Here is a 20,716-nt window from a genome sequence, read left to right as displayed (position 1 = left end):
GGTTGTCAGGGGTTGCTGGGCAGCACAGCTTGAAGGCCCAGAAGGGCCTATTCTACACAGTATCTGTAAATAAAAATAACTAACACCAAGATTGGGGGACGTAGAGGGCAGCGAGGAAGTATATCAAAGCTTGCAGTCGGATCATGGACCAGTTGAAAAAATGGGCTGAAAAACAGCAGATGAAATTTATTGCAGAGAAGTGTGAAGTGTTGCAATTTGGAGGACAAACAAGGCTAGTACTTACACATTGAAAATTGGGGCACTGAGGAGTATGGTAGAAAAGAGGGACCTGAGAATACAGATCCATAATTCCTTCAAAGTGGAGTCACGGGTAGATACAGTCATAAAGAAAGTCTTTGGCACATTGATATTCATAAATCAGAGTACTGAGTACAGGAGTTGGGATGTTATGTTGAAGTTGTATAAGACATTGGTGAAGCCTAATTTGGAGTATTGTGTGCATTTCTCATCTACCTACCTACCTACAGGAAAGACATCAACAAGATTGAAAGAGTACAGAAAAAAATTACAAGGATGTTACTGGGACTTGAGGAGCTGACTTATAGGGATAAATTGAATAGGTTTGGGGACTATTTTTCCTGGAGTGTAGGAGAATGAGGAATGATTTGTTGGACATATATAAAATTATGAGGGGAACAGATAGTGTAAAGACAAACAGTGTTTTTCAGTGAAGTTGAGCGAGAGTAGAATTGGAGGCCAAATACAAATTAAGGCAGAAGTTGAAGTTTCCTGATCGGTCAGGACATCAGAGGATATGGTAAGAAGGCAGGTGTATGGGGTTGCGTGGGATCCGGGATCGGCCATGATGGAATGGTGGAGCAGACTCGATGGGCTGAATGGCCTAATTCTGCTCCTATGTCTTCAACTTCTGCCTTAAATATATGCACAGACTTGGCCTCCACTGCAATCTGTGGTAGAGCATTCCACAGATTTACTACTCTCAGGCTAAAGAAAAATCCTCCTTACCTCTGTTCTAAAGGGTCACCCCTCAATTCTGAGGCTGTGCCCTCTGGATACCCCCACCACCGGAAACATCCTCTCCACATCTTCCCTATCTAGCTGATGTTTTGGGCCGAGACCCTATGTCAGGACTGGAAAAAAAGATCAGCGTAATCAAAGACCTCACCCACTCTTGGACATTCCTTCTTCTCTGCTCATTCCTCTCTCATCAGGCAGAAGATAGACATGTCTGAAAGCAGGCACCACGAGAGTCTAGGACAGCTTCTATCCCGCTATTATCATACACTTGAAAGGACTGCTTGTATATTAAGATGGACTCTTGGCCTCATAATCTACCTTGCTATGACCTTGCACTTGATCATTTACCAGCACTTCATTCTTTTGGTAGCTTTTGTTCTGCATTGTTATTGTTTTACCTTACTCCAGCTCAATGCACTGTGCAATGATTTGTTCTGTATAAACAATATGCAAGACAAGTAAATCCAGATTGGGTTATAAGATCATCATTTTTGTTTTGGTGCACTTAAGCATGGCGCGGTAGTTTAGTGTTTAGCGCAAACATTTTACAGCAAATGATGATCAGTCAGGGTCTGATTCTCACCACTGTCTGTAAGGAGACTGTGTGTCTCCCATGACCACAGGGGTTTCCTCTGGGTGCTCCAGTTTCCTCCCACATTCTGAAGATGTGTGGGTAGGGTTAGTAAATAGTGGGCATGCCATGTTGGCACCAGAAGCTTGATGACCCTTGTGGGTTACGCCCAGCTCAATATTCGCTTGGTTGATTGACGCAAATGACGCATTTCATTGTAAGTTTTGATGTTTCAATGTACATGTTGCAAATAAAAACTAATCTCAGATTAAGATCTTAAATCTTAACCTTAAACAGCAATACAAATTCACGCAAACAACAGGAATTCTGCAGATGCTGGAAGTTCAAGCAACATACATCAAAGTTGCTGGTGAACGCAGCAGGCCAGGCAGCATCTCTAGGAAGAGGTGCAGTCGACGTTTCAGGCCAAGACCCTTCGTCAGGACTAACTGAAGGAAGAGTGAGTAAGGGATTTGAAAGCTGGAGGGGGAGGGGGAGATCCAAAATGATAGGAGAAGACAGGAGGGGGAGGGATAGAGCCGAGAGCTGGACAGGTGATAGGCAAAAGGGGATACGAGAGGATCATGGGACGGGAGGTCCGGGAAGAAAGACAAGGGGGGGGTGACCCAGAGAATGGGCAAGAGGTATATTCAGAGGGACAGAGGGAGAAAATTTGCTTTTTATGTGTAAAATTAGCCACATGCAGTTGTAAAAATCAGCCTGAAATCCCTCATTTATCTGATTGGCATGAATGAAACATTGGAAACGATTGGTGTAACTCAAGTTCATTTGCAATGTTTTGTAAAGTAAATATTGCAAGTTGCAAGACATGAGATACAGTAAATCCAAATTGAGATAGGTTAATGATTGCAGTGCTGAGAGTTATAGATTTATCTTATCTCAACCAGGCCAAGAAGTGCAGACATCTGTAAATTTTTTGAAGAACAAATCCTCACTGTGCAATTCAGTCATTTTCCTTGCTAGGTCAATCATTTCCTCCTTTTTCTATCAGATTTAACTTTTATTTAAATGCAGTCTTGAAGTTCATAGAAATAATACCCATACACATTCTCTTATCCACTCCTTCAGGTTCCTCATCAAAAAATCTCGGTCTGTCCATTAGGAATTAGCTACTGTTTACAGTCCATGCGAGCTCTCTCCTCGATCATCTTAAAGTTCTCCCTTCCTTACTGGTAAAGCCAAATAATTTTCTGATAACATGTTAGGTAAAATGGTCATATTATCTGGGATTCGGCAGCCACTTAAAACAACATAATGACATTCCAAGCTAAATAAAGCAAAAGAACTTTGAAAGAATATTGCCACTTATAGATTCATAGATCCTTAGAATTATACAGCATAGAGACAGGCCCTTCTGCTTGATTTATCCATGCCAACCAAGATTCCTATGTATGGTAATGCCATTTGCCTGCATTAGGCTCTAATCACTCTAAATGTTTCCTATTCGTTGTACAGTATGTGTCCAAATATCTTTTAAAATCTGCAGTTGTATGCACCTCTGGCAGCTGTTCCATGTATTCTCCACACTCTATGTGAAAAACTTGCCCCTCAGAGCCCCTTTACATCTTTCCCCTCTCACCTTAAACCCATGGCCTCTAATTTTAGACTCCCCTATCCTGGGAAAAAGACTTTGATTACCTGTAATCTGGATTGAATTATAAAAGGTTCTGAAGGGTTATAACTGCATATAGGGCTCTTTTCCTGCTGTTTAGGTAACAGAAACCCACCCCATGAAGTTCATAGAACACCACCCAAAAATCTGATACGTAGAATAAAAATTTTCACTGTGGAATTTATGTGGAAAAAATTAAGCACAATATGTAGTATATACAGAGAACTGAACTAGTTTACCTAGGGCAATGATTGCACGCTGCTGGTCCACAGAAGGAGGCCACATAAGACATTTGCTTTGGAAACTGACAAGGCAATGTCTTCAATTGAAGTTTGCACAATGATACATTATCAGACAATGTAGTATCTTATTCTAATTAATTAAAACACATTCCCTTCTCTTCCGCCTGTAGATATGTGAATGAAATCGCTGGAGAAAATTACTGGTGGATACAAAGCAGCTTCTTTATTTGACAAAACAAGGTACAGCAGGCATCATATGGAGACGCTTTTGGTCGAAAGGTCTCACTGGACCAACATGGGGCTCCATATTTTATGAGCCAAACAACAAAGAACAACTCCATATTTACAATGTATGGGCAATTCTTTCTTTGAAACTACATACAACTGTCACACCTCCTGGTTTCACATCCACACCACAAGCATCCAAATGAATTTTAATCAGCATTGTCTGGACTGGGATTCACAACTTTTAGGAACCCACTGTTCAGAGTTGCACTCCAAATTAAATGCACAATACATATTCAGGTGTGAAGACTGGGAGCCCAAGTCCATTGTTAAATACATATGTCCTAAACCCCAAAATCACTCTAACACTGCCTACAATACAATCAGAATTTCCTTGCCTGCAGACCACACTTCCTCTGGGGCATCACTGTTGAATGCAAAACTGCCTATAGGAACAAGTCTCCACTTATGACAGGTTTGCATTATGGAAAATCACTATATCAATGGTTTCTATTATCCTGGAATGGAACTTTGTCACATGGTGTGAGCAGAATTATCTGCAGCTTAATGTGAAAAAGACTAAGGAGCTGGTGGTAGACCTGAGGAGAGCTAAGGTACCGATGACCCCTGTTTCCATCCAGGGGGTCAGTGTGGTCATGGTGGAGGATTACAAATACCTGGGGATACAAATTGACAATAAACTGGACTGGTCAAAGAACACTGAGGCTGTCTACAAGAAGGGTCAGAGCCGTCTCTATTTCCTGAGGAGACTGAGGTTCTTTAACATCTGTTGGACGATGCTGAGGATGTTCTACGAGTCTGTGGTGGCCAGTGCGATCATGTTTGCTGTTGTGTGCTGGGGCAGCAGGCTGAGAGTAACGGACACCAACAGAATCAACAAACTAATTCGTAAGGCCAGTGATGTTGTGGGGATGGAACTGGACTCTCTCATGGTGGTGTCTGAAAAGAGGATGCTGTCCAAGTTGCATGCCATCTTGGACAAAGTCTCCCATCCACTACATAATGTACTGGTTGGGCACAGGAGTACATTCAGCCAGAGACTCATTCCACTGAGATGCAACACAGAGCGTCATAGGAAGTCATTCCTGCCTGTGGCCATCAAACTTTACAGCTCCTCCCTTGGAGGGTCAGACACCCTGAGCCGATAGGCTGGTCCTGGACTTATTTCCTGGCATAATTTACATATTACTATTTAACTATTTATGGTTTTATTACTATTTAATTATTTATGGTGCAACTGTAATAAAAACCAATTTCCCCTGGGATCAATAAGGTATGACTATGACTATGACTAAATCATCTGGACCTGTGAATTTGTCATTATTTGATGCCATTATTTTTCTAAGGTAAAATTTGATGAGTACCAAACCCTGTTTCAATGTTAGTTTCATCTAATCTAAATACTGACACTAAATAATAATTCATCATTGAGTCATGGATTTATAGAGAAGTAAAGCACAGAAACAGGCCCTTCGGACAGACAAGTCTGTGCTGAAAGCATTTAAACTGCCTTCTCACATCAAAAGAATGAAGAGTATGCTGACCAATACTAAACTAGGCATGACAACCCGCCTCAGAGTACTGAAATGTTACATTTATCCAGTTATGTTATATGACTCAGATTGTTGGACAATACCTAGTAACATGAGGAAATGAATTGAAACAGCAGAGATGTGGTTTTTGAGGAGGATGCAAAGAATATCATGGAGGAAACAAATATCTAATGAGGATGTCGTGAACAGATCAAACACAAAAAGAGAAATAATGTATGAGCTCATGAAAGGGCAGTGTAACTTCATTGGACATGTTATTAGGAAAGAGGAGTAGAATGCACGCTAATTATGGGAAAGACTGAAGGGAAGAAAGCAAGAGGAAGGCAAAGACAAATGATGATGGAGACAGCAGCTAGAGACCTGGAAATGAATACCAATGAATTGATCCACTTGACCTAAAACAGGAGTGTGTGGACCATGACAGTCAAAGCTCAAACTGGGCATAGCATCTGATGATGATGATGATGACTCACATCAGAATATACCAGGACCATAGCCCCCCCATACCCCTACTATCCATGTACTTCTCTTAAATGTTGAAATCGAGCTTGCATGCACTTGTACTGGCAGCTCATTCCACACTCACACGGCCCTCTGAGTGAAGAAGTTTCCCTCATGTTCTCCTTAAACTTATCACTATTCACCCTTAACCTAGGACCTCTGGTTGCAGTCCCACCCAACTTCAGTAGAAAAAGTCTGCTTGCATTTACCCTATCTATACCCTTCATAGTTTTGTATACCTCTATCAAATCTCCTCTCAGTCTTCTATGTTTTAAAAAATACAGTCCTAACCTATTCAAACTTACCTTATAACTCAGATCCTCCAGACCTGGCAACATTCTTGTAAATTTTCTCAGCACTCTTTCAACCTTCCTTACATCTTTCATGTAGGGAAGTGACCAAAACTGCACGCAATACTCCAAATTAGACTTCACTAATGTCTTATACAACTTCAACATAACACCTCATATCCTACACTCAATACATTGATTTAAGAAGGCCAATGTGCCAAAAGCCTTCAGTACAACCCCATCTATCTCTGACACCACTTACAATGAATTATGGACCTGTATTCTCAGATCTCTTTGTTCTACCACTCTCCCCAGTGCCCTACTTTCTCCGTGTGAGACTTGCCCTGGATGGTCCTACCAAAGTGCAAAACCTCACACTTGTCTGCACTAAATTCCATCTGCCATTTTTCAGTCCATTTTTCCAGCTGATGCAGATCCCTCTGCAAGCCATGATAGCCTTCCTCGCTGTCCACTACACACCCAATCTCGGTGTCATCCACAGATCTGCTGATCCAGTTAACCACATGATCATTCATATCATTGATATAGATGACAAACAACAGATGACCCAGCACCAATCCCTGTGGCACATCACAAGTCACAGGCCTCCAGTCGGAGAGGCAACCCCCTACTACCACTCTCTGGCTTCTCCCCCAAAGCCAATGTCTAATCCAATTTACCACCTCATCCTGGATGCTGAGTGACTGAACCTTCTTGACCAGCCTCCCATGCAGGACCTTGTCAAATGCCTTACTGAAGTCCATGTAGACGACATCCACTGCCTTGCCTTCATCCACTTTCCTGGTAACCTCCTCGAAAAACTCTATAAGATTGGTTAGACATGATCTACCATGCATGAAGCCATGCTGACTATCCTTAATCAGTCGATGTCTATCCAAATACTAATATATTCAGTCCCTTAGAATACCTTCCAGTACCTTTCTCACTACTAATGTCAGACTCACCAGCCTATAATTTCCTGGTTTGTGCTTAGAGCTTTGTTTAAACAGCGGAACAATGTTGGCTATCCTCCAGTCCTCTGGTACCTCTCCTGTCACTAAGGATGTTTTAAATATCTCTGCTAGGGCCCCGGCAATTTCTGTACTTGCCTCCCGTAGGGTCTGAGGGAATACCTTGTTAGGCTCTGAGGGTTTATCTACCCCGATTTACCTCAGGACTGCAAACACCTCCTCCTCTGTAATTTGTACAGGGTCCAAGAAGTTGATGCTGCTTTGCCTCACTTCTGTAGACTCTGTATCCATCACCTGTGTAAATACAGATGCAAAGGGTACATTTAAGATCTCCCCTATCTGTTTTGACTCCACACATGGATCATCACCATTCTGGTCTTCCAGAGGACCAATTTTGTCCCTTGCAAGCCTTTTGCTCTTAACATATCTGTAGATTCCCTCAGGACTCTCCTTCACCCTGTCCGTAGCAGAAACCTCATGGCTTCTTTTAGCTTCCTGATTTCTTTCTTAAGCGTTCTTTTGCATTTCTTGTATTCCATAAGCACCTCACTTGTTTCTACTTGCCTATATCTGCTATGCACCTCCTTTTAACTCTTAACCAGTGCCTTCTTTTAGCCCTCTTGATATATTTTTTAAGTGTTCTCTTGCATTTCTTATACTCCATAAGTACATTTGTTCCTACCTACATACTGTATACCTGCTATGAATTTCTTCTTTTCTGTTAATCAGTGCCTCAATACCTCTTGAAAAACAAGGTTCCCTACACGTTATCTTTACCTTTTATTAGGACGGGCACATACTCCCAAAATTTAGTTTTTGAGGCTTCCCACTTTCCAAGCACACCTTTGCCAGAAAACAGCCTGTCCCAATCCACACTTGCCAGATCATTTCTCAAACCATCAAAATTGGCCTTTCTCCAATTTAGAACCTCAATCCGCAGACCAGACCTATCTTTTTGCATATTTACTTTGAAACTAATGGCATTGTGGTCGCTGGGTGCAAAGTGTTTCCTGACACAAACCTCACCTGCCTCGTCTCATTCTCTAATAGCAGATGCAGTATCACTTGCTCTCTCATTGGGACTTCTACGTACTGTTGAAGGAAACTTTCCTGAACATATCTGACAAACTCTATCCCATCTAGTCCTTTGACAGTATGGAATTCCCGGTCAATATGTAGAAAGTTAAAACCTCCTACTATATCAACCTCATGTTTCTTGCGACAATCTGTGATCTCTTTACAAATTCGTTCCTCTAAATCCCTAGGACTGTTGGGTGGTCTCTAATGTAGACCCATTAACATGGTCATACCTTTCTTACTTCTCAATTCCACCAGTAACACCTCACTAGATGAGTTCTCCAGTCTGACCTGAGTCCTGACGAAGGGTCCCGGCCCGAAACATCGACTGTACCTCTTCCTATAGATGCTGCCTGGCCTGCTGCGTTAACCTGCATTTTTTGTGTGTGTTGGTTGGAGAACTGCCATGATATTTTCCCTGATTAGTAACACCACCCCTCCTCCTATAATCCTTCCCACTCTGCCAGGCCTAAAGCAACAGAACCCAGGATTATTGGGCCCTGCCCCTCCTGCAACCAAGTCTCACTACTGACTACCACATCATCATTCCAGGTGTTGATCCATGCCCTGAGCTCATCCACCTTTCCTACGATACTTCTTACACTGAAACATACACAGCTCAGGACCACCAGTCACACCATGCCCAACCTTTTGATTCCTGACTTTGTCTGAGGTCCCAACATCTGCCTCCACAACCTCTCCTGGCACTCTTGTTCCCAGCTTCCTGCAACTCTAGTTTAAACACCACCGTGCAGCACTAGCAAACCTTCCTGCTAGGATAGTAGTCCATCTCTAGCTCATGTGCAAACCGTCCCTTCTGTACAGACCCCACCTTCCCTGGAAGAGAGCCTGGTGATCCAAAAATCTTGTGCCCTCCCCCCCCCCCCACCACCACACCAACTTCTTAACCACATGTTAAACTGTATAATCTTCCTAGTTCTGGCCTCACCAGCATGTGGCATGGGTAGCAATCCTGAGATCACAACCCTGGAGGTCCTGTCCTTCAACTTAGCACCTAAGTCCCTGAACTCCCTATGCAGAACCTCGTCACTCGTCCTACCCATGTCATTGGTACCTACATGGACTGTGACCTCTGGTTGTTCACCCTCCCACAAGAATGGTGAAGGCTGATCTGAGATATCCCAGACCCTGGCACGTGGGAGGCAACATACCATCGGGGAATCTCATTCTTGCCCACAGAACCTCCTTTCTGTTCCCCTAACTAATGAATCCCCTATCACCACAGCTCACTTCTTCTGCAGCTTCCCTTCTGAGAGACAGACTCAGTGCCAGAGACCTGACCACTGTAACTCTCATCTGTTAGGTCACCTCCCCCCGCAACAGTATCCAAAAAGACATACCTGCTGTTGAGGGGGATGGCCACGGGGGTACTCTGCACTGGCTTCTTAACCCCGTTCCCTTTCCTGACCATCCCAGTTTCCTGCATCCTGCACCTAGGGTGTACTACCTCTCTATCTATCTATCACCCCCTTCAGCCCCCCGAATGATGCAGAGTTCATCCAGTTCCAGCTCCAACTTAATGCAGAGTGTTAGAAGCTGTAGTTGGATACACTTCTTACAGTTGTAGTCGTCAGGGACACTGGGGGTCTCCCCGCCTACCCATCTCCCGCAAGAGGTTGGAGGGATTCAACTATCCTGCCTGGCATCTCTACTGTCCTAACTGAGCAGATATAAAGAATGGAAGGAAAGAAAAAATCTTTGCCTGGAGCTTTTCCTTTTTTTTTGCTGTCTCTGACTGAAGCCTCGAAGAGCTAAGGCCTCAAGATCACCACTCTGACTCTGTCCACTCAGACGACAGTCACCGTGACGACAGCTGCGGTACTTGCCCCTGCCTTCCTTTAATTTGCTCTTGCTAATCAATCCCAAATGCCGACTGACCACCGGTCAGAGCTCAGTTACGCTGCCGTGATCCATTGCTGCCTTTTCCTACTCGGGCAGAGGACCTGAGCGAAATCCTTTCCTCCCAAAGTTCTGACGTCCAGGTGGGTTGCTGGTCGGAGTTCAGAAGTGAAGGGCAAACGTGGCGGTTTCTCAGCTCAAATGTTGAGAAATGTGCCTAAGCAATTTGTACCAGGCTGAATCGGTCACAATGGAGGAGACTGGCTGTGAGGAATTAAAGTGTTAGGGTTTGTCGAATTAAAAGAAAATTCAATTGGCTTAGTTTTGTCACATGTACGAAGGTGCAGTGAAATATTTTGTTTTGCATGTTATCCATGCAGATGATTTCACAATATCAATACAGTGAGGTAGTACAAGTAAAATTCAATATCAGAGTGACGACTATGTGTAACAGTTATGGAGATAGTGCAGGCAGACGATAAGGAGCAAGATCATAATGAGGCCGATTGTGATGTCAAGAGTCCGTGTTTTCGTAGAAGAGGTCTATTCGATAATCTTATAACAGCGGGATTGAAGCTGACTTTGAGCCTGATGGTACATGGTTTCAGGCTCTTGTACCTTACACCCGATGAGAGGGGAGAGAAGAGGGAATGTGCAAGCGGAAGGTGATTTTGATTATACTGGTTGCAGTAGTAAATTGGATTAGACATTGCCTTCTTGGGTGCAGCCAGAGAGTGGTGGTAGATGGTTGTGTAGGGTGATGTAATGTTGGCTCTGGGAATGTACTCGCTGGAATTTAGAAGGATGATTTGGGTGGGGGGGGCGCTCTGGACAGGCTCACTGTTCCAGTTTTAGTGAATTCTTGGAGGGGGGCCTGTGTAGGTAATGTAAGGGGTGGAAACGTGGGCATAATTCACAACCATGAACATTGATTTAGGGTTCATGATGACATAATAACGTGAAGTTTTCACTGTGCTTTGTGTTCTGTGTTTGGTCAACAATAAAAGAGTTGCTACAGTTTCCCTTAAACTTAAAACACCTCTGCCATTTTATTTACAAAAACCTACACTTGCCTCTGACTGGAGGCCTGTGACTAGTGGAGTGCCACAGGAATCGGTGCCGAGTCCATTGTTATTTGTCAGGTATACTATCAACAATCTGGGTAATAATGTAGTTAACTGGATCTGCAAATTTGCGGATGACACCATGATTGTGGGTGTAGTGGACAGTTGTACAGACGTACCTAATAAAGTAGCCACTGAGTGTCGTTCTTTGTGTTAGCTTTTGAAAACTTCTTTTCACAGTCCTTTTGCCATCTGCTCCCATGTGACAGTCATACTTTACTGTCCTTTGTATGTCCCCATTGGCTGGGATTTCTGCTAAACATCACCCCACCAAAGCTCCACCTCCACCTCGACCTGCCAGCGAGGAAAAATGATGAGTGTTTATTCTTTTCACAAATCAAGAATTGTTTATCCTAAAGTAAACATTGCTTGATCCAGGCCAACCTGAAAGGAAGTCAAAACCACCCCCCCACCCCCCGACCCACAGTGTTTGAATTTAACTATGTAAATTCCATCAAAGGATCATCAATTATCATAGCACCAAGGTTGATGACATTTGCACTTTTGATATTTATTCTTATAACATTGAATTTTATACTTAAATCACTAGTTTTTTTTTGGAACTTTTCTTCTTTGAGAGGAGTTAACTAAGGTAAGTTGATTTTGCTAATGTGAGGAGTTTCCAATACCCACTAAATTGTGGGAACAAATAAATTCTTTGCTAGACATCAAAGTCTGGCAGCTGTTCTGCCTTCGAGAGTTTTGAGAATTATCACCAAATTGTAGTTCTTTTGTTGTTTTTATATGATAATTTCAAGTGGTATTGATCACTTAATACAAGACAGTAATACAAGTAATTCCAATGAACTTTTTAAAAATCAAAATATATCCGCGATACACAACCTTGTTGCTTAACTTACTCACTTAAGGCCGTCACCTACCCTACTGGGGCAGAGGCAGCTTGCCAGAGTCCTGTGTCCTGGGCCAGTCTTTCAAGTTGACCCCAGGTGCAGCCCACTTTTGTACATCTCTCCTCTCCCAGGAATAAGGTCTTTGCAGTGCAGTGCAGCGCGGCAGATTTGAAAGGAACAGAGCCTCAGAGAGCGGGCAGCGTAGTTTGCGGGCTGTGGAGTGAGCTGGGAGCAGAGTGAAGACTTAAGGGCTTCGGCTCACCGGGCTTAGGCGGAAGCGGGCGAGGCGAGGAAGGTTTGACATTCATTTTCTGTTGCTATTTGAGGAGAGGGGCATTATGACTGTGAGGGCAGTTTGCTGTTCTGGGTGTCGGATGTGGGAGGCCCTGGAGTCTCCAAGCCTCCCGGACGTCTACATCTGCGCCAAGTGCATCGAGATGCAGCTCCTAAGGGACCGCGTTACGGAACTGGAGCTGCAGCTCGATGACCTTCGTCTGGTCAGGGAGAGCGAGGAGGTGATAGAGAGGAGTGGAAGGCAGGTGGTCACGCCGGGGCCACGGGAGGCAGACAAGTGGGTCACGGTTAGGAGGGGGAAGGGGAAAAGGCAGGTGATGGGGAGTACCCCGGCGGCTGTGCCCCTTAACAACAGGTACTCCTGTTTGAGTACTGCTGGGGGGGACAGCTTACCTGGGGGAAGCGACAGTGGCCCTGCCTCCGGCACAGAGTCTGGCCCTGTAGCTCAGAAGGGTAGGGCAAGGAAGAGGAGGGCAGTTGTGATAGGGGACTCGATAGTAAGGGGGTCAGATAGGCGATTCTGTGGACGCAGTCCAGAGACTCGGATGGTAGTTTGCCTCCCTGGTGCCAGGGTCCGGGATATTTCTGATCGTGTCCAAGATATCCTGAAGTGGGAGGGTGAAGAGCCAGAGGTCCTGGTACATATAGGTACCAATGACATAGGTAGGAAAAGGGATGAGGTCCTGAAAGAAGAATATAGGGAGCTAGGAAGGGAGTTGAGAAAAAGGACCGCAAAGGTAGTAATCTCGGGATTACTGCCTGTGCCACGCGACAGTGAGAGTAGGAATGCGATGAGGTGGAGGATAAATGCGTGGCTGAGGGATTGGAGCAGGGGGCAGGGATTCAAGTTTTTGGATCATTGGGACCTCTTTTGGCGCAGGTGTGACCTGTACAAAAAGGACGGGTTACACTTAAATCCTAGGGGGACCAATATCCTGGCAGGGAGATTAGCGGGGGCTACTGAGGTGACTTTAAACTAGAATGGTTGGGGGGTGGGAATCAAATTAAAGCGGCTAGGTGTGAGGAGGTTAGATCACAACAGAGGGATGGGAACCAGTGCAGAGAGACAGAGGGGTGTAAAGTGAGCGTAGAAGCAAAAAGTACAAAGGGGAAAAGTAAAAGTGGCAGGCCGACAAATCCAGGGCAAGCATTAAAAAGGGCTAAGAGAGTTGTAAAAGAGCGCCTGAAGGCTTTATGTGTCAATGCAAGGAGCATTCGTAATAAGGTGGATGAATTGAAAGTGCAGATTGTTATTAATGATTATGATATAGTTGGGATCACAGAGACATGGCTCCAGGGTGACCAGGGATGGGAGCTCAACGTTCAGGGATATTCAATATTCAGGAGGGATAGACATGAAGGAAGGGGAGGTGGGGTGGCGTTGCTAGTTAAAAAAGAGATTAACGCAATAGAAAGGAAGGACATAAGCCGGGAAGATGTGGAATCGATATGGGTAGAGCTGCGTAACACTAAGGGGCAGAAGACGCTGGTGGGAGTTGTGTACAGGCCACCTAACAGTAGTAGTGAGGTCGGAGATGGTATTAAACAGGAAATTAGAAATGTGTGCAATAAAGGAACAGCAGTTATAATGGGTGACTTCAATCTACATGTAGACTGGGTGAACCAAATTGGTAAAGGTGCTGAGGAAGAGGATTTCTTGGAATGTATGCGGGATGGTTTTTTGAACCAACATGTCGAGGAACCGACTAGAGAGCAGGCTATTCTGGACTGGGTTTTGAGCAATGAGGAAGGGTTAATTAGCGATCTTGTTGTGAGAGGCCCCTTGGGTAAGAGTGACCATAATATGGTGGAATTCTTCATTAACATGGAGAGTGACGTAGTTAATTCAGAAACAAAGGTTCTGAACTTAAAGAGGGGTAACTTTGAAGGTATGAGACGTGAATTAGCTAAGATAGACTGGCAAATGACACTTCAAGGATTGATGGTGGATATGCAATGGAGGCATTTAAAGGTTGCATGGATGAACTACAACAATTGTTCATCCCAGTTTGGCAAAAGAATAAATCAAGGAAGGTAGTGCACCCGTGGCTGACAAGAGAAATTAGGGATAGTATCAATTCCAAAGAAGTAGCATACAAATTAGCCAGAGAAAGTGGTTCACCTGAGGACTGGGAGAAATTCAGAGTTCAGCAGAGGAGGACAAAGGGCTTAATTAGGAAGGGGAAAAAAGATTATGAGAGAAAACTGGCAGAGAACATAAAAACGGACTGTAAAAGCTTTTATAGATATGTAAAAAGGAAAAGACTGATAAAGACAAATGTAGGTCCCCTGCAAACAGAAACAGGTGAATTGATTATGGGGAGCAAGGACATGGCAGACCAATTGAATAATTACTTTGGTTCTGTCTTCACTAAGGAGGACATAAATAATCTTCCAGAAATAGTAAGGGACAGAGGGTCCAGTGAGATGGAGGAACTGAGCGAAATACATGTTAGTAGGGAAGTGGTGTTAGGTAAATTGAAGGGATTGAAGGCAGATAAATCCCCAGGGCCAGATGGTCTGCATCCCAGAGTGCTTAAGGAAGTGGCCCAAGAAATAGTGGATGCATTAGTGATAATTTTTCAAAACTCGTTAGATTCTGGACTAGTTCCTGAGGATTGGAGGGTGGCTAATGTAACCCCACTTTTTAAAAAAGGAGGGAGAGAGAAACCGGGGAATTATAGGCCGGTTAGCCTAACGTCGGTGGTGGGGAAACTGCTGGAGTCAGTTATCAAGGATGTGATAACAGCACATTTGGAAAGCGGTGAAATGATCGGACAAAGTCAACATGGATTTGTGAAAGGAAAATCATGTCTGACGAATCTCATAGAATTTTTTGAGGATGTAACTAGTAGAGTGGATAGGGGAGAACCAGTGGATGTGGTATATTTGGATTTTCAAAAGGCTTTTGACAAGGTCCCACACAGGAGATTAGTGTGCAAACTTAAAGCACACGGTATTGGGGGTAAGGTATTGGTGTGGGTGGAGAATTGGTTAGCAGACAGGAAGCAAAGAGTGGGAATAAACGGGACCTTTTCAGAATGGCAGGCGGTGACTAGTGGGGTACCGCAAGGCTCAGTGCTGGGACCCCAGTTGTTTACAATATATATTAATGACTTGGATGAGGGAATTAAATGCAGCATCTCCAAGTTTGCGGATGACACAAAGCTGGGTGGCAGTGTTAGCAGTGAGGAGGATGCTAAGAGGATGCAGGGTGACTTGGATAGGTTGGGTGAGTGGGCAAACTCATGGCAGATGCAATTTAATGTGGATAAATGTGAAGTTATCCACTTTGGTGGCAAAAATAGGAAAACAGATTATTATCTGAATGGTGGCCGATTAGGAAAAGGGGAGGTGCAACGAGACCTGGGTGTCATTATACACCAGTCATTGAAAGTGGGCATGCAGGTACAGCAGGCGGTGAAAAAGGCGAACGGTATGCTGGCATTTATAGCGAGAGGATTCGAGTACAGGAGCAGGGAGGTACTACTGCAGTTGTACAAGGCCTTGGTGAGACCACACCTGGAGTATTGTGTGCAGTTTTGGTCCCCTAATCTGAGGAAAGACATCTTTGCCATAGAGGGAGTACAAAGAAGGTTCACCAGATTGATTCCTGGGATGGCAGGTCTTTCATATGAAGAAAGACTGGATGAACTGGGCTTGTACTCGTTGGAATTTAGAAGATTGAGGGGGGATCTGATTGAAACGTATAAGATCCTAAAGGGATTGGACAGGCTAGATGCGGGAAGATTGTTCCCGATGTTGGGGAGGTCTAGAACGAGGGGTCACAGTTTGAGGATAGAGGGGAAGCCTTTTAGGACCGAGGTTAGGAAAAACTTCTTCACACAGAGAGTGGTGAATCTGTGGAATTCTCTGCCACAGCAAACTGTTGAGGCCAGTTCATTAGCTATGTTTAAAAGGAAGTTAGATATGGCCCTTGTGGCTACAGGGGTCAGGGGGTATGGAGGGAAGGCTGGGTTCTGAGTTGGATGATCAGCCATGATCATAATAAATGGCGGTGCAGGCTCGAAGGGCCGAATGGCCTACTCCTGCACCTATTTTCTATGTTTCTATGTTTCGAGCATCTGTCATCGTTTCTGTAGCGCTGGGTTTTTTACGGGATGGGGCTGCTAGCCCCCTGCCCAAACCTCCCCCTTTCACAGCCAGGCTTGGGACTGTCCATGGTGGAGTTCTTGTTGCTTAATGTGGCACTTTAACCCATTCACTCAGCATCACACACAACAGGAACAGGAACAGGAAGGCAAGTGCAATGTTAGCACTCAATTCAAGAGGATTAGAATATAAAAACAAGAATGTAATGCAGTTTTGATCTCCATATCTGATGAAGGATGTGCTGGCATTGGAGAAGTTTCAAAGAAGGTTTATGAGAATGATCCTGGAGATAAAAGAGTTAATATATAGGAGTGTTTGATGGCTCTGGGCCTTCACTACCAGCTGGAGTTTAGAAGAACAAAGGAGGATCTACCGAATATTGAAAGGCCAAGATAGCCTGGACATGGAGAGGATGCTTCCTATAGTGGGTAGAGGGTACAGCCTCAGAATAAAAGGACATCCCTGTAGAACAGAGATGAGGAGGAATTTCTTTAGCCAGGGGATAGTGAATCTGTGGAATTCATTGCCACCAACAGCTGAAAAGGTCAAAGTTATTGGGTAGATTTAAAGCAGGAGTTGTTAGGAATTAAATTAGTAAGGGCATCGAAGATTATTGGGAGAAGACAGGACAATGGGGTTGAGAAGGAAAATAAATCAGTCATGATTGAACGGCAGAGATGACGATGCTTCTCTAGTTGGAGAATTGAGTTCAAGAGCCATGAGTTAATGTTGCAGCTCTATAAAACCCTGGTTAGACATAAATTAACTTTGCTGATTTGATATTGGTTTCAACTCCGCTTACATAGCTTTGAAAATGACAAATGATTTAGCTTCCTTGGGTCTCTGAGATAGAAAGTTCTAAGATTTAGTAACCCACTTAAGGTTGTTGAGTCACAGAGCTCTGGAGCACAGGTAGAGGCCCTTCGATCCAATGAGCCCATGCTGGTCACAATGCCCACCTAGCTCATCCCAATTTCCTGCATTCGGTCCTACCATTATCTAAGTAATTCTTAAAGGACAGTTTTGTACCTGCCTCAACAATTTCCTCTGGCAGCTCACTCACCAGGTTCATTTTAAATCATTCCCCTCTCACTTTGAACTTGTGCCTCCTAGTTTCAGACTTCCCTACCCCAGGGGAATAACTTATTGTCCCTCTTATCTATGCCTCTCATAATTTTAAGTATCGATGAAGGTAGAGCAGTGGAGGTGAGGAGCACAAAGTTTGGTGGAGTTGTGGATAGTGTGGAGGGTTGGTACAGGTTGTAATGGGATATTGGCAGGATGCAAAGTTGGACTGAGAAGTGGCAGATAGAGTTCAGCCCAAACAAGTGTGAAGTGATTCAATTTGCAAGGTCAAATTTGAAGACAGAATACAAGGTTAATGGTGGGATTCTTGTCAGTGTGAGGAACACAGGGATCTTGGGGTCCATGTACATAAATCCCTCAATGTTGTTGTAAACATTGACAGGGTTGTTAAGAAAGCATATGGTATGTTGGCCTTCTCTAGTTGGGGAATTGAGTTCAAGAGCCATGAGTTAATGTTGCAGCTCTATAAAACCCTGGTTACATCACACTTGGCATATTGTGTCCATTTCTGGTCACCTCATTATAGGAAGGATGTGGAAGCATTAGTGAGGGTGCAGAGGAGATTTACCAGGATGCTGCCTAGACTAGAAGGCATATCTTGTGAAGTTAGATTGAGTAAGCTGCAGTTTTTCTCTTTGGAATGAAGGAGGATAAGATGTGAGTTGATAAATGTGTACAAACCGATTAGAAGCATAAATAGTGGATAGTCAGAGACTTTTTCCCAGGGTGGAATTGGCTGATACACAGGGGCATAATTTTAAAGCGATTGGAGGAAAATATAGGGAGATGTCAGAGGTAAGTTTTTTTACATAGAGTGTGTGGTAGGTGTGTAGAACACCCTGCCAGGAGTGATGGTAAAGGCAGATAGATTAGGGGCATTTAAGAAACTTTTAGAGAGGCAAGTGGATGATAGGAAAATAGAGGGCCATGTAGGAGGGAAGGGTTAGATTGATTGTAGAATAGGTTAAGAGGACAGCACAGCATTATGGGCTGAAAGGCCTGTGCTGCACATTAGTGTTCTATTTCTCTCAGTTTGCTCCTCATACTCCTGAGTTCCAAGGAATAAAGAGCTAGCCTAGCCACCCTTTCCCTACACCTCAGTCCTTCAAGGCCTGCCATCATCCCTGTAAACCTTTTACCAATTTAACCACATCTTTGCCATGCAACATGGTGGCCAGAACTGTGCACAGTACGGCCTCTCAGTGGCCGGTGCCTGTGATGGAGCTAGTAGAGTCTGGAACCTGCCGCAGCCTCTTCCGGTCCCATGTCAGGCTGCCATGCAACCAGTCAGAACGCTCTCCGTGTCTGCACGTCAGTAGACATTTAGAAGAGTGTCTGTTAACACATCAGATCTTCTCAGACTCCTCATTAGGTAGAGCCACCGGTGTGCCTTCTACACGATGGCATCAGTGCTGGGGTTCAGGGTAGATCCTCTGCTGATACCCACTAACTTGAAGCTGCTCACCCCTTCTACCACTGAGGCTTCAATGAGGATGCTGTATGTCCTCCACTGAGGGGCATGACTGAGCTCATCCCATTTCCCCCATCTGGTCCCTATCCCTCAAAGCCTTTTCTATCCATGTACCTGTACAAATACTGTATATTTTAATGCTTGTAATTGTACCCATCTCTACCACTCCATCTGGACGTTTGTTCCATATTCCCAGCACCTCTGTGTGGAAAAATGGATTTCTCACGTCCTCTTTAAATCTTTCCCCATATCAAATCTATGTCCTCTAGTTTTAGACTCCCAGTCCAGAGAAAAAGACCACCACCATCCATCTTATCTACACCCCTCATGATTTTATATCGTTCTATAAGGACATTGTGCCCCTTGTTCTGGATTTCCCCACTAGGAGAAACATCCTCTCAGCTTCAAGCCGCCTCAGAATTAGGTGTAATGCAATATGATCACCTCAAAATTTTGAAGAGTACGAGTTTACTCCTCAGTCTGCTGAAGATTTCCTCATCTGATAATCCTCCCATACGTGAAATCAGTCTAGTGACCAGAAACCATCAAGAGGCTGCCCATTCCCTTGACCAATGTCATGACCTTGACATGTTTCTTCAAAGAGACAAAAGGGCCATGAACGTCTAAAGTCAATCCGAATGATAACTTTTAGTAAGTTGTCTCAAAAGGAGAGAGGTAGAGAGAGAAGGAACAAGAGGGGAGATAGTGAAAGAGGGAGAGATACAGAGAGATAGGGAGACTGTGAGAGATAGGGAGATACATTAATAGGGTGATGTCTGGTATGGACTTGTTACCATTTTAAAGGCTTTCTCATGCAATGTCTAATTTTAAAAAATATTTATGTAAATTGGAGAGGGAGATACATAGAGCAATATAAGTGGATTTCAGTTAATAGCACCCTTGGTTGATAGGGACAGTTGGTTATTTGGGACAACTCTTAAAGAACAAAAACTAATAGAGAAAAGAGCTGGGACTCCCTTTACTTATTTGGGACACAACTCCACTTCATTCAGACAGGAGACTGTTGCTGAACAGTTTCCAACTAGCATTAGTCGTGTGGAATTGCATGGCCATTAGACACTAAGCTGTGCTCTGACTGAACAATTTTTAAATAGCGTCAGTTGCATGAGTTCAAAAAGTAGTGACTTCTGTCAATGATAGTTGGAGGGAAATAAGCAATAAGACAAATCAGAATGGTTTTGCTCACTGTGGTTTCCAGCATTCAGGCTTGGATATCCCTGAAACGGCCAGGAATGAAAATAAAACGATTTCAATACTTCAAGAAGTTAAAAACCCATGAAGAATGTGAAGCTATCAACAATCATCTTGAATGTTACAATGAAAATGAAGACTTGGAGGACATAATTGTCAAAAGCATTGTATGAAGGCAGTTCATTATACAGTATACATTAGGTGTCTGCACTGATTTTGTTTATTTACAGTCAATCAAAAGAACGCAGCAGCATACACTATTAATTACACTGTCAATAACTATTAGAAACTAATACACAGTTTTATAGTGCTGTAATGGTATTGGCAGTGTCCTAATTTGTTCTGTATGACAGTAAAATGGTAGTTTGTCTTCTTTATTCCTTTTTAACTCTTTGCATGAAACTTCAGCTAATTGGGGCAGCTGCTAACTTCAGCTATTTGGGTCCAAAAGTACTGGTCAGGATATGCCCCAATTAACCAGAATCCACTGTATTCATAGGGTCTGGACCTGTTGCTGTACTGAGGGCTCTCGCATACAACCCCTGGATTTTATTTCACTTATGTAGGATATGAACAGGGAAGAGTTCTGTTTAATGTTTGAAATGAAAGATCCAAACTACAG

The sequence above is a fragment of the Mobula hypostoma genome, chromosome 7 (genome assembly GCF_963921235.1).
Source record: "Mobula hypostoma chromosome 7, sMobHyp1.1, whole genome shotgun sequence".
Taxonomy (NCBI): Eukaryota; Metazoa; Chordata; class Chondrichthyes; order Myliobatiformes; family Myliobatidae; genus Mobula; species Mobula hypostoma.
This window is presented reverse-complemented; position numbering follows the sequence as displayed.